The 23,316-nt window shown below is 38.0% G+C and overlaps 1 long non-coding RNA gene and 1 pseudogene across 1 annotated transcript in view; one reads left to right on the top strand and one right to left on the bottom strand.

Annotated features, from left to right (window-relative positions):
• LOC123649685 overlaps positions 1 to 21,460 on the bottom strand; it is a 34,343-nt gene extending 12,883 nt beyond the window's left edge. Inside the window, exons 1-2 of the long non-coding RNA XR_006739107.1 lie at positions 20,573 to 21,460; positions 669 to 713 (exon numbers count right to left, since the gene is read on the bottom strand). This is a non-coding gene — a long non-coding RNA (uncharacterized LOC123649685). The remainder of the gene's footprint in view (positions 1 to 668; positions 714 to 20,572) is intronic.
• On the top strand, positions 5,863 to 23,043 carry LOC123649684 (annotated as a pseudogene).
• Positions 23,044 to 23,316: the final 273 nt, after the last annotated feature.

Genomic DNA, 23,316 nt, shown 5'->3' with positions numbered 1-23,316 from the left:
TGAGGCAGTAGGATCGCTTAAGCCCAGGAGTTTGAGGTTGCTGTGAGCTAGGCTGACGCCATGGCACTCACACTAGCCTGGGTAACAAAGTGAGACTCTGTCTCAAAAAAAAAAAAAAAAAAAACCACTATAAAAAAAGCATTGCTTACCCTCTGCTATGTGAAACAACATGCATGAATCTCAGAAATGCAATATTAAGTGGAAAAACTAGATACTAAAAACCAAATACTGTATGCTTCCATTTATATTAAGTTCATAAACAGGCAAAACTAACCCATGGTCTGAGACTGGATATATTTAGAGAGGGGAAAGGTAGTGATCAAGAGAGGACACAAGGGGGCTTCTGGGGCCTGGCAAAATTGTTTTCTTTATCTGTGTGTTGATTACACAGACATGTTCATTTTGTGATGACTTGAGCTATACATTTCGGATGTGTACAATGTTCTTCATGTATATTATGCTCCAGTGAAAATTTTTACTTAAAAAGAAATAGTTTTAATTCACACTTCTACGCAAGTTGAGGTCTGCATTACTCTGTCACTGTGGAGGGCTTCAATCAGATGCCCCCCTCACCATCCATTTGGGCAGTGATGGGAAATCCCTTTGCTGTGGGAATCACTGAACTGGGAACTGAAACTTAGATTTTATTATAGAACAAAATCTCATACCTGCATTGATGACACTTCACTTCACTGGATCACCAATTGCTTATTCTGAAAAATAAAGTAGGGATTAGCCTAGTGGATCTCTGAGGTCCCTTCTGTCCCCAACATCTACGATTCTTTCACTCTATAAAGAGAAAAAGCCTGGAAGAGTCTCAGCAGAAAGGAGAAACAGAACAGGGACCCATTTCTCAAGAAATAAAACAATTGCTTTAAAGGGAGCCAATGAGTTCATTTTATCCTAAATAAACTTGTGTGATTGTTTTAGAGCCCAGAGCTACATGGGTCTAGCAGTAAAATAACTGCTTATCTTTGTCCCAGATAAAGGGTTCACCAAGACCAAAACACACTCCAGTGCTAAATGTTACAAAACCAATCTCTGACCCCAATTTTAATCCATCTGTGCTGTAATTATTGACTCAATGTTTATTTGAAGGTCACTGGTTGAGCTGAATCACAAAATATTGAGTAATAGTTCACAGTAAGTAAATGTTGGTGAATCTGGTTGAATTGAATTTCTTGCTTGGAGGAAGCATGCAAAAATCAGGGGATATGGCTTCCAGCCTCAATTCTACCATGTGCAATCTATATGTCTTTGGCCAAGCAATTGAATCTCTAAGGCCAAGCTTCCTCATCCCTCAAATGGCAATAACTTTACCTTAAAGAAAGGGTAATTGAGAGAACCAAAAAGGATACCATAGGTATGAAAATACTCTGTAAATGTCAGAGTCCCCATAAACATGACCAATAAAACTGTGTATCTGGGGTCTTGATAAAACTTAATTTTTCCTATGTCTAGGAGAGTTTTTCCTGTTTATTCTAGATTTTTTATTGTTTCATGACCTACATTTAACTCTGTAATTTATCTTGAATTAATTTTTGTATATGGTGAAAAATATGAGTCCTGTTTCATTCTTCTGCATATAGCTATCAATTTCCCGGCACCATTTATTGAACAGGGTGCCCTTTCTCCAGTGCATGTTTCTGTCTGCTTTGTGAAAGATCAGTTGGTCATAGATATATGATTTTATATCTGGGTTTCTCTTTATCTTCCATTATTCTATGTGTCTACTTTTATCACAGTATTATGCTTTTTTGGTTACTATAGTGTTGTAGTGTAATTTGAAGTCAGGTAATGTGTTGCCTCCAGATTTGTACTTTTTGCTTATAATTGCTTTTTGTTTATAATTGCATTGGCTATTTGGGCTCTTTTTTGGTTCCTAATGAATCTTAGGATTATTTTATCTAGACCTGTGAAATAAGATGTTTGTATTTTTGATGGGAGTTGTATTGAATCTATAAATGGCTTTGGGCAGAATGGACATTTTAATGATATCGATTCTACCAATCCATGAGCATGGGATTTTTTTCTATTTGTTTGTATCATCTGTGATTTCTTTCATCAGTGTTTTGTAGTTCTCCTTGTAGAGATCTTTTGCCTCCTTGGTTAAATATATGCCTAAGTATTTTATTTCTTTCATAGCTATAGTAAATGGTATTCAGTCCTCAATTTGCCCCTCAGCTTGAATGTTATTAGTATACAGAAATGCTACTGATTTGTGTATATTGATTTTATAACCTGAGACTTTATTGAATTTATGTATCAATTCTAGCAGTCTTTTGGTGAGTCTTTAGAGTTTTATAGATAGAGGATCATATCATTGGTGACTATGGATAATCTGACCTCCTCTTTCTGATTTGGATGCTCTTTATTTCTTTCAATTGCTTAATTGCTCTGGCTAGGACTTCCAGTACTACGTTGCATAGAAGTAGTGACAGTGTCTTGTCTTGTTCTGGTTCTTACCGGGGAATGCTTTCGATTTTTCCCCGTTTTGTATGATGTTGGCTGTGGGTTTGTCATGTATGCCTTTTATAATTTTGAGGCACATTCCTCTTCTGTTTCTAGTTTGTTGAGGGTTTTTTCTCTTTAATATGAATGGTGCTAGATTTTACCAAATGCTCTTTTTGTGCCTATTGAGATGATCACATGGTGTTTGTTTTGCTTTTGTTTATGTGGTGAATCATATTTATTGATTTGCATATACTCAACTTTCCTTGCATCCCTGGATGAAGCCTACTTGGTCATGGTGAATTATATTTTTGATGTGCTATTGGATTCAGTTTGCTAGTATTCTGTTGAGGAACTCTGCATCAATATTCATATAGGGTATCTTTCTGTAGTTTTCTTTTTTTGTTGTGTCCTTTCCTAGCTTTAGTATCAAGGTGATACTGACTTTGTAGAATGAGTTAAAGAAGATTCTCTCTTTCTCAATGTTATGGAATAATTTCTTTACAATAGGTGCCAGCTCTTCTTTGTAGGTCTGGTAGAATTCAGCTGTGAATTCATCTGGTCCAGGGATTGTTTTTCTTTATTTCAGCATATTATGGGGGTACAAATGTTTAAGTTACATATATTGTCCTTCCACCCACTCTGAGTCAGAGCTTCAAGTGTTTCCATCCCCCAGATGGTGTTGATTGCATTCATTATGTATGTACATACTCATCCCCTCCTCCCCGCTCCCATTTGCCTCATGCCCAATGACTGTCATTCTTATATGTGCCCTTAAGTGTTGATCAGTTAAAACCAATTTGATGCTGAGTACATGTGGTGCTTATTTTTTCCATTCTTGGGATACTTCACTTAGTAGAATGGGTCCCAGCTGTATCCAAGAAAGTAGAAGAGGTGCTATATCACCATTGTTTCTTATAGCTGAACAGTGCTCCATGGTATACATATACCACAGTTTATTAATCCACTCATGTATTGATGGGCACTTAGGTTGTTTTCACATCTTTGCAGTCGTGAATTGCGCTGCTTTAAGCATTCTAGTGCAGATGTCTTTTTTTTTTAAGAATGTCTTTGGTCTTTCGGGTAGATGCCCAGTAATGGGATTGCTGGATCAAATGGTAGATCTACTTGTATCTCTTTGAGGTATCTCCATATTGCTTTCCACAGAGGTTATACTAGTTTGCAGTTCCACTAGCAGTGTCTGAGTGCTCCTATCTCTCCACATCCATGCCAGCATTTGTTGTTTTGGGACTTTCTTTTTTTTTGAGACAGAGTCTCGCTCTGTTGCCCGGGCTAGAGTGAGTGCCGTGGCATCAGCCTAGCTCACAGCAACCTCAAACTCCTGGGCTTAAGTGATCCTACTGCCTCAGCCTCCCGAGTAGCTGGGACTACAGGCATGCACCACCGTGCCCGGCTAATTTTTTTCTACATATATTTTTAGTTGGCCAGATAATTTCTTTCTATTTTTAGTAGAGACGGGGTCTCGCTCTTGCTCAGGCTGGTCTTGAACTCCTGACCTCGAGCAATCCACCCGCCTCAGCCTCCCAGAGTGCTAGGATTACAGGCATGAGCCACTGCGCCCAGCCGGGACTTTTTGATAAAGGTCATTCTCACTGGAGATAAATGATATTTCATTGTGGTTTTGATTCGCATTTCCCTGATGATTAGAGATGTTGAGCATTTTCTTATGTTTGCTGGCGGTTATTCTGTCTTCTTTCGAAAAGTTTCTTTTCATTTCCTTTGCCCATTTATTCATGGAGCTGTTTGATTTTTTCTTGTTGATTTTTTAAATTTCTAGATAGATTCTTGCTATCAGCCCATGTATAGAGAGCAAATATTTTCTCCCATTCTGTAAGCTGTCTATTCGCTTTAGTGATAGTTTCCTTGGCTGTGCAAAAGCTTTTTAATTTGATCAGATCCGATTTATTTATTTTTGTTGCTGCTGTGATTGCTTTTGCAACTGGGTCTTGACATATTTTTCGTAATAAAAGAGCTGGAAATAACTGCACTAGTCAATTTAGAGCAAACATGATGCTGTCTTTACAGAACACACTTCTGCAAAAATGTTGTCATTTATGATCTAGTAATATATATCATTTTGGTTGTATTTAGATTCTCTTAAGCACTGAATGTCAGCTCTTGTTCAGGTCTGAACTTTGTGGTGGGTCTATGCTGTGGGTCCATTTAATGATTTCCCTACCTTCCATCCTTTATTGCATCCACAGCAGTATTCTGTCTATAATTTCTCTTCCTTGCTGTGCATTATTTCATTCTACTATTTCTGACAATGACAGATGAAAAATGCCAGAAGTAGCTGTGTCTGGAGGCGACTGGGAAGTGGAGAGGCCATAGTTTCTCAAGCCCTCCCCACTAAATCTCTGAGATTGGTTCTTCTGTCAGTTGCACTGAGTAACTTTTATCTTTGCTGTGATGGAGAGGGGGAGAACCCTATCTTTTATTTCTTCCCTTAAGCATCTCTGGTCCTGTTATCCTTGGAGTCAAATAAGAGGCTTCAATTTAATGTGAAGCCTGTTGCATTCCTAGCAGAGTCTATGTGTTGTACACTCAGAGTAACAAATGTTTGTGGGTGTGTTTCATTTTCCTAAAATTGTTTTCAAGGCAGGTCTGGTGTAAATGATGATACACCACAATGGAAATCAGTAGGTCTCAGCTCAAATCCCATTTCTGCAACGTATGAGCTATGAGAACTGACAGGTCTCCTATTCTCCCAAAGTCTCTCTTTCTTCATATGAAAATAAAAAAATTATATTAATAACCCCTGCTTTCAAGTGTTTTTTTTTTTAGAGGGTTTAAGGTTAAAAGACATATATTTGCTGAGCCAGTTACTTGATATATGTTTCCTCATTCAAGGTGTATGAGTTATGTTAGCTATTTTGGGTTTAGGCTGTTCTATGGCTAGTAGAGCATATTAACTATTTGAAATGATTTCATTATCAAGGATAAAGTCTGCTCATCTTTGATATAGCATTACAACATTTTTTTATATACAAAGCATAGAATACATTGATTTCTCTCAGAGTCATAATTTTTCATTAGTCTAACACTCCAGAATTTTGAGTAATTTTTTAGAGCAAATAATTTACTTTAGTATTTCTCAATCATGGCTGCACCTTGGAACCACTTGTTTTATTTGTTTTAATTAACAATACCTGGACCCCAACATAGTAGAATTAAGCCAGAATCTATGGGGTGATTCTAAGCCAGTACTACAGTGAAGGACAACAAGCCTAAAGAACACTTTATTTTTATCTCTATCAGTAGGCCAAATTCCACTCAGAAGAGAGCATAAAGTGCATCTAGCTGACTGGCCACACACTGAATTAGCAGGGAGTGTTATAAAAGACTTGGAGTCCAAGTTCACATTTGTCTTGGTAAGAAGAGAAGGCTGCGATGGACCCAGCTGTGGTCCTGGCGCTCTGTCTCTCCTGTTTGCTTCTCCTCTTCCTCTGGAGACAGAGCTCTGGGAGAGGCAAGCTCCCTCCTGGCCCCACTCCTCTCCCAATCATAGGAAATATTTTTCAGTTGAATGTTAAGGACATTGGCAAATCCTTTACCAATGTACGTATGTTTTACACTTCTCCAGTGGCTTGCAATGGGTAAGTAAACTGACCCCTATTTTTAGATAAACTATACTCCTAGAGGCACACTATCACAGTGGATCATTGTGCACAGAGACAGTGTACACCGCAGTGGCAGCACCAGGACATGTGACATCTCCTGGAAGAACAATTTCTTTTTTTTTTTTTTTTTGAGACAGAGTCTCACTTTGTTGCCCAGGCTAGAATGAGTGCTGTGGCGTCAGCCTAGCTCACAGCAACCTCAGACTCCTCGGCTTAAGCGATCCTACTGCCTCAGCCTCCCGAGTAGCTGGGACTACAGGCATGCGCCACTATGCCCGGCTAATTTTTTCTATATAGATTTTTAGTTGGCCATATAATTTCTTTCTATTTTTAGTAGAGACAGGGTCTCACTCTTGCTCAGGCTGGTCTCGAACTCCTGACCTCGAATGGACCCGCCTGGGCCTCCCAGAGTGCTAGGATTACAGGCGTGAGCCACCGCGCCCGGCCTGGAAGAACAATTTCTTCCATCCGCCAGCATTCTTGGCCACAAACAGTAGCTTTGTGCAGTAGTAATAAAGTCAAAGTATTAATAAAATACTTTGACATTTCTGTTGCCCTTTCCAGTCTGTCATTGCCAGAAATAGTGAAATGAAATAATGCATTTTGTGAGTAGAGAAACATTTAGGACTTTGTGTGATAGAATCAAAATGACAAAGTGGCAAATGTTTGGAGTTCTGTGTCCCTCCTTTGTTTTGTAGCCATTTGCTGAATGTCTTGATGTGAGGATTAATGGTACTCTGTGTACAAACTGGCTGGGCCAAAGCCTCACATAACATAGTCCATTTGTAAGTGGAAGCTACAACAATCACCATCATATTTATTTATAAAATTCAGAAATATTTGAAGCTGTGTGTGGCATAATAAAAACATTAACAAATAATGATAACATCAGTCCCAATTAGGCACAATATATATGGAGCAAATAGTGACTTCTTTTGATATTATCTGTATTTTCTTTCTTAGTTCTCAAAAGCATATGGCCCGGTGTTCACTGTGTATCTTGGCATGAAGCCCGCTGTGGTGTTACATGGATATGAGGCGGTGAAGGAAGCTATGATTGATCATGGAGAGGAGTTTTCTGGAAGAGGCCATTTCCCAGTGATTGATAGAATTAATAACGGACTTGGTAGGTGGGCCTGTGCCTGAGTCAGCAGTGGTAAGGGGGGTGGGGAGGATGGACAACAGGAGCCTGAAGAGCTCCTGGGGCAGAGCTGGGCCTCCCACATGGCTGTGGGGTGTCAGCTCCCTTCTCTTCACCTGGGATTTCCCTGCTAGTTTCTGTTTCCCATTCTGGTAGGAATCATTTTCAGCAATGGAGATGGATGGAAGCAGATCCGGCGCTTCACCCTCATGACCCTGCGGAATTTTGGGATGGGGAAGAGGAGCGTCGAGGAACGTGTCCAAGAGGAGGCCCGCTGCCTTGTGGAGGAGTTGAGAAAAACTGAGGGTGGGTGACTCTCTACTCTGTATCACTGACCTTAGCAGACTACTATCTTCTCTAATGATGTCCTTGGACACATTTAGGGGTGGCCAGATCTTTCATTACAGGTCCTTGTAGTCAGCCCTCAAGTGAAGGATGTTTGACACAGAGAGCCCAGGGAGCTTGTGTGCATCTGTGCTGTGTGTACAGGCATGATTGCGCATACAGCATGGGCATAGAAGGTCATTTAATCCTGTCAGGTGTGATTTTTGAGAGTTGTCCTGGTCTGTCCCTATGAGTGGAGATGACCCCAAGTTTAAAGACAGAGTCTAGAAAGTATAGTACACTCTTAAGGTCAGTAGAGAGAGGACTGCTCCAATAAGGAACAGTGTCATCCCAGGGTTAGGGTCTGTCCTTTATGCTAATCCCTAATAATATGTTAAGCTGGGGGTGAAATATTCATGTCTCTTTGGGAAGTGGGTGGAGATTCCCAGAATCATGTACGCTCCCTCTGTCTGTCCTTGTATGTCTGGCTTCGGAACTGTCATGTCACTAGGGGGCGTGAGTTTTACTATGTCTGTGAGCGAAAGGTCACATTTGGTCATAAGCTCCTCACTTCTGCACATGCCCTCAGTCAGGAAGAGTCTCCAAGCTCAAGTTCTTGTTCTTCTGGTTTCTTTTCTTTGTTTTTATTGGTCCTGCTCCTCAGCCCTTGACCACATCCCCCTATTGCCTGCCCTGCCACCTGCATGTCTAACCACTTGCCCTGCCACCTGCATGCCCTCATCCCTACCTAACAAATCCCATTCTCTCCCAAACATTGTTTCTTTGTTTTCAAATCAGAAATCATGAATAAAGGTTTTGAGCTCATTTTCAGAATGAATTAAAGAGCAATGTTTTCCCCATAGCATAAATGTGAGTTACCTCTTCCAGAACATTTCACCAGAGAATACTTGGCAAATGGTGATTATGGGAATGACCTCATCACACCCTTATGGGTTGCGAGCCCCGTGACCTGTGCTTTCCCTGGACCGGACTATGTACAGTCAGCCTCACTGACATGTCTGTGGGTTTCTTTCTAGGCCCTGCTACAGTTCTGGCTAGTGATGGGCATATGTATAGTTTTAATTGCTTAGTTGTAACTTAGTACAATTTTCATCAGTTATTATTTCTCTATAACCACTATACTATTTAGAAATATCAGCATTAATTATTTCTTGTTAAACATTACCATATGAAGTTATATATTTTGAGTAAACATGCTATAGGATAATTCTGCAAAGTCCAAAAATACCCTTTTGTAAAATGATTTATTTAACTAGACTTTGACTATTACCAGTTAACTCTTTACCCCGACTTAAGTGTCATTTGGCTCTGTTTAGAGTTATGCTTATTTTTTTCCCCATATTTAATTGGTTTTTGGATTAGAAATTTGTGGTACTTGTTTTCCTCCTACTGCCAACTCTACTAACTTATGAAGTTCTCGTCACAATGAATCTGATTATTAGCTTGGATTATAAATTACCTTTTAAAAAATACTCTCTTCCAAATATAGTGAAAGGAAAAACTGAAAATTATTACATACACACAAAATCCCCAAGGCTTCTCAAATTACGCTCCACCTGCTAGGCTAAAATAAAACTTTTTCTAAAGCTTAGAGCCCTGTAATATTTAAAGGAGCCTGGCATAGAAGCAGCTAACTCAAGACGTTTCCTGTTGTTCAGTGTCCTACAATTTATTCGGAACAGTTTTGATTCAAGTCACCCTTATTTAGCATCTATAGATGTGCATTTAAGAGCTCCTTACAAATAAAGTTTATTGGTCACTTGATTATAAGAATTTCATTTTAGAAATCCCTCAGGAAAAAAGAAAACCTTTCCTATAATTTAATTTCTTTACCTGTAAAATGAGACTTGGCCTAGCTGATTATCAAATTTTAAAATTTCTTAAACATACGTTATTTGTAAAATAAGACATCTGATATATAATATAAAAAAATTCTTAAAACATACTATATACTGTTGATGGCTATATGGAACAATATCTCAGAATCTACAAAATAGCAGCTTTTCTCACATAACTTAAGTTTTGAGGATGATTGGAGATGATAGACATTTATTTCTTAAAGAAGAAAATTTGTTTCTTTTTAAAAATTGAAATAATAAAAATATTTGCATTTATAAATTCATTTTTTTTGTTTTCCTTATCCAGGATTTATATTTAAAATAAAAAGTTCTCATCTTATTTTTTTGTGACAAACAAATCCATCTTATACTTACTGTTTGTTTTTATTAGTTTTTCTTCTCATGTACCATAGATGCCTTCTGCTTTTTACACTTGTTTCTCAAAATACATGAATTCATCCACAATTTCTCTCTCTTCTGTACCTCTCTATGTGTTCAATACATGATTCTTTCAGCTGGTATTATATATGAAAAGTTTCCAGTTCCCCACCTCTTCTCTCCCTTTCTATCTCAGTGCTTTATTGTCAACAAGTTTTGCAGACATATGTGATTCTGCTCTGAACACTTGAATTATAAGGTTTTCAAATAATGTCTTTTCCTTCTTTTGAAAATGACAAAACACCTTGGGTTAAAAGGGTATAAACAAAGGCAGTAGATGAGAATTGAGTATTTGTAAAACCATTATTTAACCAGCTAGGTTGTAATGGCCAACTCAGGTTTAAGATCAAAGTGATGTGTTGATTTTATGCATGCTGAATTCTTTTTCGCTGTTAAGGAAATTTGTATGTAAGATATTCCTTAAAAATTTAAAATTGCCTTTACCTATTAATAAAGACCAATTCTTTTTACTTATATTTTAATGTATTTTAAAATTGTTTCCAATTCTTTAGCCTCACCCTGTGATCCCACTTTTATCCTGAGCTGTGCTCCTTGCAACGTGATTTGCTCCATTATTTTCCAGAATCGTTTTGATTATAATGATAAGCATTTTCTTAAGTTGATGGAAAAATTACATGTTAATGTCAACATCCTCAGCTCCCCATGGATGCAGGTGAGACCATGATCCTTTCCTCCTGAGAAATCAGTTATGCTCTTTTCTCTGAGAAGTCCAAAATTCTCAGTCCACAGCTATGTGGACCAAGCTGTGAAGTGCACGTTTGAATATCACTATTCAGCCAAGAAAGTCATGGACTAAACCTCTGGGAAAGATGGCTGAGCTCTTTATATTACACACAGGAAATGAATGCCTAAATATAGGGCAGGCTTTCAAGCCCATTAGCTTCCTATATAGTGATTTTTCCATTAAACCCAAGGTCCTGTTTTTAGAAAGTACTTTGTTAACTGTTCAAAGTATGTCTATTTCAGTCAAAGGACATCCAAGCCCTTTCTGAATGCTTCTGATACCCAGAAGGCTTGCCTACCGATCAACACTTTGAGACTTATTTGTCATATTACCTGTCATAGCCTAATTAGGGAGATAATATCTTCTCAAGGAAAGAGAATATGTAGGACCATAGAAATACTGCCAGTAAACTGCCAGGAAACAACATTGCATAGCGTAGGGGTGTTTGATGCCTCAGGTGGCATCCTAGCCAACAAGGCATCTGGGTGAGAAATGACAAAATGGTTAATTTTATGGTGTATGAACCAGAAATAACCATCACAATCTTACCCTGTGCTGAATTGGCATATCCCACACTCTGCTTAAATAATAATTGTGTGATCTTAGAGAAGTCACTTAACTGTTCTGATGCACAGTTGGTTTCCAGGTATATTTGAGCCTCTCCTGCTACTAAAAATAATGATTCCCTTTCTGAGGCTATTAGATAGAAATAAATAAATCAGGGACTAGTATTGTGCTCTCAACCAATTGCCCAAACTCACTTAAAATGTGGTGTCATCTACAAAATGTGAATTATAGTAATTCGTTCCATCTTATATTTTGAGGTTGTGGGGAATAATTGGTATAAAAATAAGAGAACACAAAGGTGCTGTTACATTATAAAAATTATGTATAAGTCTAGGATATAATTATCATATTTGATTTTCTGGTCAGAATTTTCTCCCTCAAATCTTTTCATAAGCATCAAGAATTGCTATATATGCACAATAAAAATTTCTCCCTCAAGATGGACACCATATGTTCATTTTAATAATTATAATTTATAATTTATAATAATTTACTATAATTTATAATTTATAACTACATGATGAGTGCAATGTGCACTGTCTGGGGAATGGACATGCTTGAAGTTCTGACTTGGGGGATGGGCGGGACATGGGCAATATATATAACCTGAACTTTCGTACCCCCATAATAAGCTGAAATAAAAAAATAAAAAAAAAATAACTATGATTTCTAACCAGGGCTTGGATTATGGCATATATCTTCAATTAGTATTTTTTATTCAATAAATTGTTGTTTGTCTTTTAGATCTACAATAATTTCCCTGCTTTCATTGATTATTTCCCAGCGACTTTTAACACATTATTTAACAATGCTGCTTTTATAAAAAGTTATATTTTGGAGAAAGCAAAAGAACACCAAGAATCATTGGATGTTAACAACCCTCGGGACTTTATTGATTGTTTCCTGATCAAAATGGAGCAGGTAAGATGTTAAGGACATATGGACCCCAATCTGCACCCACGTCTCCACTTGGGTGGGTGAAGAGAAATTTGCATCACAAGCCATGGTCTCTCAGGTAGAGGAGAGCATGTGCTCCACTTTCCTTTGTCCCCAAAAGCTATGTGGCTCAAGGCACTTTCCCATTCTCTAGGGGCAGCCCACTCTAGGAGTCAGAATTCTGGGAATTCTGCAGCTCTCCTGTCCTTTCCATGACCTTTGTGGTTATCGCAGTCCAAGTGATTGCTGGGAAATACTTGTGTGGGATCCAGTGACAAGGAGACCTCCCTGGACGGGATAGAGGCACACAATGGATGCACCAGCAGTATGGTGCCTGCCATCTGGGCTCGGGACTATGGTGGGGGAAGCAGCCCCATGTGGGCTGGCAGCCGGGTACTCCATACTTAAGGAGTTCTCAGTTTGCCAATGGCAGCATTTCTTGGGCTCATGAGGGTAGAGGGGTTTGCCAACAGTTTGGGAGCCAGCAGTCTGCTACAAATATGAGAGGAGGAAAGATATTGAACCCCACCTACACTTTCTGTGAGACTACAGATTCCTTGGGGCCAATATCTTGCTCCTTTTTGTTCTGCTCTGCAACTTCTTCCTGTGAATCTGCAGGGCCTTGGCACTGTACAATAATTGATAGACCATTGATTTGGCCTGCTGGACTGGGGTAGGTCAGCTAATGAGAACATAACTCTAGGGCTTGCTCTCCACATCCAGGCTGCTGCCAACAGTGGGAGCTGTAGACAAGGAAGGAAAATCCTGATCAGAGACCTTAGCAATTCCACTAATTGACCCCTCCCATCAGGAGCACCTCCCAAGCGTGGTGAAAGAGCCCTGAATAACATATTAGTGGCTCCCCCTAGCAGCAGGTCAAGCAACCATAGAGGCACACAGATAGGCTTGCAGGCATCAGCTGAGAACTGTCTTGCCCTTACATCCACTTTAAGGGGGAATAGGGTCCAAGTAACCCTGGGGAGTGTCAAGACCCTTCCTAAAGATGAGGACATTCTATTCCTCATCCAGCAGACCAGAGACTAACACAAAGGCATCATATTACCTCAATAACTGGTTCCTCCATGTAATGTGCAACCAATGACAGAGAGGGTAACCCCAAAGCTTAACACAGTGCCTACCATCTCTAGCTATTAAAGGGAAGTGGAGTCATACACACAAGTGCAATCCACCACCTAGGAGCTTAAGCTGGGAGACCAAACTCACTAATCTCCATTGGCAAGAGGTGAAGAAAACAGGTCACAGGTAACCCAACTTGCTAAAATACCTCAAAAGCAATACAAGAACAGGACACCTCTTCCCACTTCTGTCAAGGAACATCTTTGGGGGCTTGAAATTAGGGGCACAAACCAGTCCTAGCACTCCCAGTTTCTGACCAAGTATCCTGATGTGAAAGAACCAGTGAAAGAATGCAGGAAACATGAAAGATCAGAGAAAAAAGTCACCCCCAAAAGAAATCATTAGACCTTCAAAACCAGATACTAATTTAAATGAAATTATTGAAATGATGGAGGAAGAATTCTGAATATGGACTGTAAGAAAACTCAATGGAGTCTAAGAGAAAATAGAAACCCAACACAAAGAAGCTATGAGAACAATACAGAAAATGAATAAAAAATTCTCTAAAGAAATCAAAATATTACAAAAGAGCCAAACAGAAATTCTGGAAATGAAGGATGCATTCTAGGAACTGCAAAAGACAGTGGAAAGCCTTAATAATAGAATGGATCACACAGAGGAAAGAATCTCAGAGCTTGAAGATAATGCCTATGTGCTACACAAATCAGATGAAGAAAAAGAACACACAAGCAAGAGACAAGAACAAAACATACAATAATTGTGGGGTTATGTAAAGAAACCAAATATAAGAATTATAGGCATCCCGGAGAGAGAAGAAGAAAATACACAAGGGCTGGAAAATCTATTTTTTGGAATACTGGAGGAAAATATGCCTGGCCAGGCCAGAAATCTAGATATCTAGATACAAGAAGCACACAGAACTCCTGGGAGACTCAACGCGAAAAGGCAGTCACCACGTGACATAATTATTAGACTGGCCAAAGTAAACACAAAAAAGGCAATCCTTCAAGCAGTAAGATGAAAACAGCGGATAACCTACAAAAGAAAAACTTATCAGACTAACTGCAGACTTCTCAACTGAAACCCTACAAGCCAGAAAGGACTGGGGACCCATCTTCAATCTTCTAAAACAGAATAATGGCCAGCCTAGAATTCTTTCCCTGGCAAAACTACGCTTCATCTATGAGGGAGAAATAAAGACTGTTCCAGACAAGCAATCACTGATGGAATTTGCAAAGACCAGAGCTGCCCTGCAGCAAGTACTCAGACCTGCATTATACACTGAACAGAATAATAGACACTCACTAAAGTAAAATCACTTAGGAGTTAAAGTCCAGAACTTGGATTCCACAATGGCTTGAGGGGTAAAACAAAACAATAAGAATTTACCCAACAATATGAACAGAAATCCACCCCAAATATCAATCCTGTCAATAAATGTAAATGGCTTGAATTGTCCTCTGAAGAGACATAGACTGACTGAGTGGATAATAAATTATAAGGCAAGTACACTTCTTGAGAGGGTCTAGTCTATTTTCGTGTGTCGGTTCCATAATATTAGACATGCTACAGGTCACCTGGAGACTATAAAATTGTTAATAATTTAACGCTACCCTAGGAACTGGTTAGAAAATAACATATTTTGTAATCTGTCATGATGTTAGTTAAAATTTTTAAAAGAGAAAATAACATATTTTGTACATTAAAGATCCCCTGTACTCGATACTTGAAACTATCTCCTTGTTGTCAATTCTGTATCACATCATCTCCTCAGCCCTGAACCAAACTTACTTACTGTTCCTTATCAATTGCTTTCTCTTCTAACTTCCAATTCATAAGAACTCTATTCAACTAGTCCCTTAGCCTTGGCGTGTACATTACCCCTACTCTGTTTTTTATGCTGTAGGGGCAGTTAATGCCTCAACCGTCTGTCTCCTTGATTGCACTGTCTTTTCAATTTGAATATTCCTATTTATTCCAGTACCTGTTCCTTAGATCAGGTCGTGTCTTGCTTCCCATCTGGATTACAATAGTGCTCACCTTATCTTGTCATTGTTAACCTATTCTTTTCCCCTATAATTCATTCTATGCTTTGCTGTCATATTATATTAGCTTTTACACAATGTCAACTTCATAATAGGTCTGCAGACAATAATGAGTCCATGTCAATTTTTGACAGAAGAAGAGAATTGTAGACTATTGATTCAGGCTTATAACATTTTTCATGATGTGGTTCTGTTTACCTATTTCTGTCACTTTAGATTGTATTTGTCTGCACATAAAGGAAAATCTAGTTAATAATTAAACAAACAGTGGGAATATTTAACTCAAATACACAACGTCTCATGGTGGGGCAAAATAGGGATTATACAGTAGTCCCAGAGCATTACAGAGTTGAATGCCTTCTTTTCCCCCTCTGCTATATTTCATTTATAGGCCTTTATTTTCATGATTAAATCCTCATGTCCCAAGATGAGGTCTACTCTACCTCCTCCTCCACATTTGTGTTTGAGTAGGAAGGAGGAAATAGAGGAAGTGGCAGCAGCAGGTTTCTGTGTATATCTTTTTGGAAAAAAAATGTGTTGCCTAACTCAGCTAACTGCAAAGAGTTTGATGAATGGAATTTTGGGGCAAGTATGGAATAAGGGGGCAGGAAACAAAGTTTGGATCAACTGATCTATAGCTTCTGCTATACCATACAGTAGTTTTCTCTAATGTTGTACTTTGTACTTTCTGTGTTGGATAACTTTATAACAATGTGAGTTACTATGGATTCACTGTAGTCAAATATGCTGGCATATGAATTTGTCAGATTATTGCATCAAATCATTCCTAGGAAAAGAACAATCAACTGTAAGAGTTTACTTTTGAAGCCTTAGTAGTCACTGCATTTGATTTATTTGGAGCTGGGACAGAGACAACAAGCACAACCTTGAAGTATGCTCTGCTGCTCCTATTGAAGCATCCAGAAGTCACAGGTATGACCACAGATGATGAGCAATGTGAATTTCAGAAATGATGTTGGGAGGACACTGCTGGTGTCCTCCATCCTATTTCCCTTAAAAAGGTACATTATTTAAAATTCTGTGCCAACAGCTGTAGTGTGTCCAAATTTAATGATGTGATTAAAATGAGACATCTTTGCACAATAGGAAAAGATAACTGAGAAAAGTAAAGGCACCATGGCAGTAGAAAGAGTGATAGAGCTCTGGTGCAGTATCTGGATTTCCCAGGTAATGATTTATGCCAGACAGAGCCAACACAAATTGGCTTAGGATTGTACTTTGGTTTTATTATGAAAAAGAAACTTTTTGACCAGTAGGTACATTTTTGAAGATACCTTTCCTCATTATGAAAATTCCATGTTCTAGTACTGAATTAGGGAAAAGGGAAACTCTCTTTACTGAATCACACTTAGAAATCCCAGAAATTTAATGAGGCTGCCTGAGATAATTTCCAGTCTGGAAAGTATTCTAAAAAGTTAGATTCGTAAGACAGGTGTTTCCATTTAGGCAAAAGATATACCCAAAGGAAGTTTATTACTCCAAAAGTCTGATCCATAAAACTGGTATTTGACAATATAAAAAATGTTTTGAGGAGTGGGTCAATAATTTTATCTTTTATGAATAACTTTACTTCAGAAATTTATCTTTTATGCAACAGATACTTTTTTATGTGTCAAGATCCCACTGAAATGACAATAGCTTAATTATAAATGAAAATCAGTCCTTTTAAATTAGGAAGAACGGAGTACAGGAAACAGCCAAAAGAGAAGTGATTGATAGTCTGAGGTTTCCCAATAATTGGGAAATTATTACTGGGAGTTTGAAACATGTACTCAAGAATTTGGAAATAATTCTAACTAGGGAAATAAAAAATTATGAATTCAAGTAAAGAGACACCATTAAGTACAAGAAAATACCAAAAATGAAATGTAAAATCATAGCTATCTTACCAGGGATGAATATTTATGTAGTTAGAATGATGTAGTTAATGAATACTAATATAACCAGAAATTATAGTCCAAATATATTCTGGATAATGGAGTGAGGGAAGTGTGCATTTGTGCACATGTTTGAAAGTGTGTCCAAATATGAGGTGGAGATGGAGATTAAAATTTTCATATCCTATAATGAGAAATCATTAAATATTATCTACAAATGGATAAGAAATAGAAACAGTCTTTATTTAGAAAAATGGAATACATTTTTCAGAAGAAGCTGCTAGAATGTCCAAAGTAGCCACATTTGGGAAGTGGGAAGATGAAGAGAGTACCATTGTATGTGATACAGACACACACATACACAGCGACATATGAATACAGACACAAATACATATGTATAAATCTTTTAGTAGAATTTAATTTTTTTAAAACCTCATGTTGTTTTCATATGAAATTAATATTTGATTCCTGTTTTTACTCTCGCAAGATAGTAATTTCATGACTTCATTATATGCTTACTTTATATACCAAACATTTCATCATTTCTGTTTGTAGTACTTATCATATATGTCAATACATATACGTAAAAGATTTATCTTAATGCCTAGCTTATGGTGCAATTATATGCATTTGTATTATAACAATTCTTTAAGTCTATAGGTACTTCTAGCTCTATAATTTAAGTTTAAAATGACATTGGGGCACTTTCATAATGCTTCATGTAGTCCATGATTCCTACAGTAAATGTGCCATTTTTCCTCCTTTTCCATCACTTCTTACTTGTGTCTTATCAGCTAAAGTTCAGGAAGAGATTGACCGTGTGATTGGTAGACACAGGAGCCCCTGCATGCAGGACAGGAGCCACATGCCCTACACGGATGCTGTGATACATGAGGTCCAGAGATACCTTGACCTCGTCCCCACTGACCTCCCCCATGCAGTGACCCGTGATATTAAATTCAGAAACTACCTGATCCCCAAAGTAAGCTTGTTTTTCCTACACTGTACCTCAGTATTCTTGAAATTCCCAAATCCACGGTATGGTTCCCATCCTCTGCCAACACAAGATGAGAGAAATGCAAAACTCATGTGTGGCAGCTTGATGGACCTTGTGTTATTTCTAGTTGGGGTTATGCTTTAGAACAGGTCTTGGTCCCTAGCAGCTTGTGTCTTCCAAATCTGTTCTGCTTCTCCAAGATTATTTTGGCTACTCTTAGGTGTACACATTTCCAAATACATTTTATAAGTATCAGTTTGTCAATTACCTGAACACTGTGCTGGGATTTCTATCAGGATGATATTCAATCTATAGATCAATTTGGCAAAAATTGATATCTTGTCACATGGAATCTTTCAATTCATTAATATGGTTATACTCCAAATTTATTTGGGCTTTCTTTTATTTTATCAGTAATATTTTATTTTCAGTGAAGTGGTTTGTAAATCTTAGGTTTTTGCTAGCTAATGAATATTTTTGTTGTTATGAATTTATAAAATGCCTTTTCCATTTCTTTATACCTACTATATAGGAATATACTTAATTTTGTCATTCTTATGAATCTAACAACTTTTCTAAACTGAGTAATCATTGCTAATAATTTGACTATAGATTCATGGGGAATTTCCATGTCCAATTATTTTTCTGTCTGGGATAATATTTGTTTTATTTCTTATTTTCCAATTCTTGTGCCCTAATTTCTCTTTATTGCATTATTGCACTGGCTAGGATTTCCAGAGTGGTGCTGAACAGAATTGGTGATAGTGGGGATCCTTGTTTTATGTCTCATCTGCAAGAAAGGGTGGAGATTTAACATCTCACTATTGAGAATGATGATTTAAGTAGATTTAGGTACATATTCTTTATCACATTAAGAAAGTTTGCTCTTTGCTCAAATTTTTTAATGAATTTTTGTCAGAATTTTGTGTCTAATTTTATCAAATTGATTCTCTGCCTCTATTGGCATGATTGCATATATTGGCCTCACCCTCCTTCTAAATATACACAAGTCTACACGTAGCTGGATTGGATCAGCTCCATATTATTCAGGACTTTGGTGTTTATATTTATAAGATATTTTGATCTGTGTTTTTACTTCCTCAAAATTTTCTTGTCAGATTTCTGATGCCAAGATAATGCTGGCCTCATGAAATTAGTCAAAAAATGTTCCTAAATTTGGGTCTTTTTTTGTTGCCTTCCTTCCCCCACTTTTCTTCTTGTGATCACTTAGTTGTGTCTTTGAAATACCTAACAACTTTTGGTTGAACACCAGATAGTATAAATGAAAAAATATATAGTATCAGAGATGTTTATCTCCTTCTAGAAAGGGTTCATTCCTCTTCCATAAGCAGTCATAATGATGTAAAACCTCTTGCCCTGATTCAGGGTTGAACATGAAGTGAGCACAGTTAAAAATTAACTGTAGCTGTTAGCTTACCTCTCTGATGTTTTACCATCTCTGGAATCTTGAGAACAATTTTTGTCTTAGTGGCTTTGCAATGCCTTCTAACACATGGTTCCCATATGCATCCAGACATTGTAGTTGCTATGCTACAAGCTACTCTAATTCCACTGAAGCCAGGTCATATTATTATTAAAATTAAAAATAGTATAACCAAAAGTTGTATTAATATTTTCAAAGGGAAAAATCAATGAGATTTGTAAAATTTCAAATACTTAAGCCATTATTGGTTATGCTAAGTTCCTCAGTAATAAGGTGGTACCTAACAGATCTCTCTATTGCAGAGATTCTGCTTTTTATGTGTAATTAATAAAAATCTATGGCATTGTACTTTAAGACTGTGTAAAAGTCCTGCTTCCCAAATCATGCATCTAAAAATTTTAGCTTTAATTGATGATCCTGACCTGAATTCTTACAAAGTGATGATTTTTCTAATTTCATGATCCTTTCTGTGTTTTTAAGCTAGAATTAATCTGTAATGAATATCTTCCCTATATTTTTAATTAAGACAAAGAAACTGCATGGCAATAATGAACACAATAGTTTTATAGTTGTTACTGTACTTGTTACCATCCCAGAAGATGTTTTTTAAACTAGATCATATGTTTGATTACAAATGCCCCCTGAACAGATACTGCAGACATTTCAACTGCCAACAGAGACCTACATTTTAAGCCATACTCTACATATGAGATGTGTGAAAACTGAAATGATGAAATAGTGCAGCAAGTGGGGACAGACACTAACATCTAAGATTGATTATAAGGTGAACTAATTCAGAAGGTTTTGTATCAAAGTACCCAAGTACTCAGTACTTCATATGTGATTGAAGGCCAGTTTAGCAAGATCACTGGCACTGGCCTTAAACTTATGTCCTTCATTGCTGAGTCTGTCTGGCTGGAAATGTTGCTGCTCTTCTTGGACTTAGCATTTCCTCATATATGGACCAAAGAATTAACTAGGTGATTACCATTGTTTCTTCCAGTTCCGTGACTTCTTTATACTTTGGTTTATCTATGTTTGTGGTTTCCAGGGCACAACCATCTTACCATTCCTGACATCTGTGCTGCATGACAGCAAGGAATTCTCCAACCCAGAGCAGTTTGACCCTGGCCACTTTCTGGATGAGAGTGGCAACTTTAAGAAAAGTGACTACTTCATGCCTTTCTCAGCAGGTAATAGAAATTCCTTTACATAATACTTCAGAGAACAGGATTACTTTGGGGGATCAGTTGGAACTTACATGGTGCCTCTTCTGGAAGCCTGTAGAATTAATTGTTTCTTGTACATGATCAGAGCACCACTCCCAATGCCCATGTGGTTCCCCTGTCATGATACTTCCTTGCTATTGGGCCAGATTAGAGGGGGTTTGGAGAATTGGCCCATTTTGTCCAAATTGAGAAAGCTAAAGTATAGGTTGGTTGAATTTTGCCACTAGATACATAACTGAGGTACCCTAGAGCTCATATTAGAACTTAAAACTCATTTCTTCTTTCATCTCCCACCATGAGAAAGGCATCTAACTCTAAAACTTCACTGAATGTCTTCTATGTGGTGTTTCTCATCCCCCAAGCTGAGCTCTGGGGATACAAGTATCCTTAGACACAGAAAGGAATCTTAAGAGCTCACTCCCAAGATAAGGAAGCAGATGAGTAAATGTGATCATTATAATTCAGTATGATTGGGGCTGGGAGAGAGAAATGCACAGGCTGCTGGATGTAGGGGACAGAGAGAGAAGATGCCTGCCGTTGCTCTCTCATACCCCACACTGAGACATAAAATGGATTAAGCAATGTTTTAATAGCAAGAAATGACATTTGAGCTGCCTCAAAGGAGACAGAAAATAGAAAGAAAAGAAGGCAATGCGTTTTTAAGGAGGTAACGAACTATAGCAGTGGGACATTTGCTCTAAATCAAGGATGTCTCTGCCTAATAATCGCAGAGTCAGGAAAACATTAGGAATGTGGCTGGATACTCTGCAGTGGTTCTAGAGCATCCCCCTCTTCATCCAGTCATGATATCTTGGATATTGAATCTCCACACCTGCAGTGTGTATGCTGGGTCTCTGGACATGGAACCCCCATTCTATATTCTGTGACTTTTGATGTCTGCTTTATATCTGGCATTGTAGATACTGACACAACAAGGAAAGTGCCCAGAGCTCTCCCTTCAAAATTCATATTTTAGCACAGTCAAAAATAAATAGAGATGTGTGATTCCAGGTGATTCGTGCTATTTTCATCCCTTTGTGATGCCCTAACAAAATTCCCAAGACTGAGTAATTTATAAAGAGCAGAAATTTATTACTCACAGTTCTGGAGGCAGGGAAGTCCAAGATCCAGGCACCAGAAGGATTGGTGTGTGGTTAGGGCCTATTCCTCTATATCATGCCCTCTTTGTGTCTTCACATGAGGGAAGGACGGAAAGAACAAGAAGGGGAGAAAAAGTTCCCTTGCATCTTTTTTACATGGTCATTAGTCCAATGAATGCAGAGCCTGCACAGTTTATTGATCTTATAAAGGCCATATCTATTAATACTGTTGCATTGGGATTAAAATTCAACATATGAATTTGGGGAAGAAACATTCAGAACATGACACATGCTTTAGTTGAAGCATGGCTTGAGCTGAGAATAGAGATTATGAAGAATGGAAGGAAAGATTGTGGAAATGTCAGACTAGGAACAGGAAACACAAGAATGTGGGTGTGCTCTCTTGTAAAATGTAAATGGAAACTCAAAACATCAAAACATCAGTTTTAATATGAGAACACTTAATAGAGTGCTTGGCATGGAGCTAATACTTAATAAATATTAATATTTGTTAACTGAAGGATGCCCCTTAAGATCAGATGTTACATGGGCAAGTGTGTCCACATTTTTTTCATTTGTCTATCCAATTATCTTTCCATCCATCCATCCAACCATTCATCAAAGAATTACTATGTATTCTCTTTGTTCTAGTCACAAACAGTGTTTGTCACAGTCACTGCTACACACAGGGAGTAACAACTCTCTATGCTTGTTATTTTTAGGAAAACCGAGTTGTCTGGGAGAGGGACTGGACCGCATGGAGCTATTTTTATTCCTGACCTCCATTTTACAGAACTTTAACCTGAAATCTCTGGTTGACCCAAAGGACCTTGATATCAGTCTAGCTGCAAAAGGATTTACTTCTGTGCCACCGTTTTACCAGCTCTGCTTCATTCCTGTCTGAAGAAGGTCAGACAGTCTGGGTGCTGAAGGGCTATCCTCTGCAGCTCCGTCTTCTCTGGGACATCATCCACCTCCTTCCCACCATTAGAGATGCCTTCTCTGACCTCTGCTCTCACATCTCCCCATTCCCTCAAGATCCAGTGGACATCATTCCTCCTTTTAGGAGAGTTTCCTGAGTTTCACTGCACAAATATATCTACTATTCCTCATATTCTGTAACCCTTGTATTAGTCACCACATATGCCAATCCTTACCTAATATTCAGTTATTAATGTTATCATGATAAAACAGAGAAAATGATTAGTGTATGATAATTCAGACTTATTTTCCCTGCGCCTTCTAAATAAAAATCATTATTTATTGAGTCAGTTCTCAGACTTTCCTTCTTTTATGCATAAAGCAAGTAAAAAATAAATGAAAATAGAGTCCCAGGAGGCGATGCTGATCCTCAAAATGATAAGCACAAAAGGGAACAAAGGGGAAGAGAGTAGGGAAGCTTT

Source organism: Lemur catta, chromosome 14 (assembly GCF_020740605.2).
Source record: "Lemur catta isolate mLemCat1 chromosome 14, mLemCat1.pri, whole genome shotgun sequence".
NCBI lineage: Eukaryota > Metazoa > Chordata > Mammalia > Primates > Lemuridae > Lemur > Lemur catta.
The sequence above is the reverse complement of the archived record's forward strand: the minus strand, read 5'-3'. Positions and strand labels throughout refer to the sequence as shown.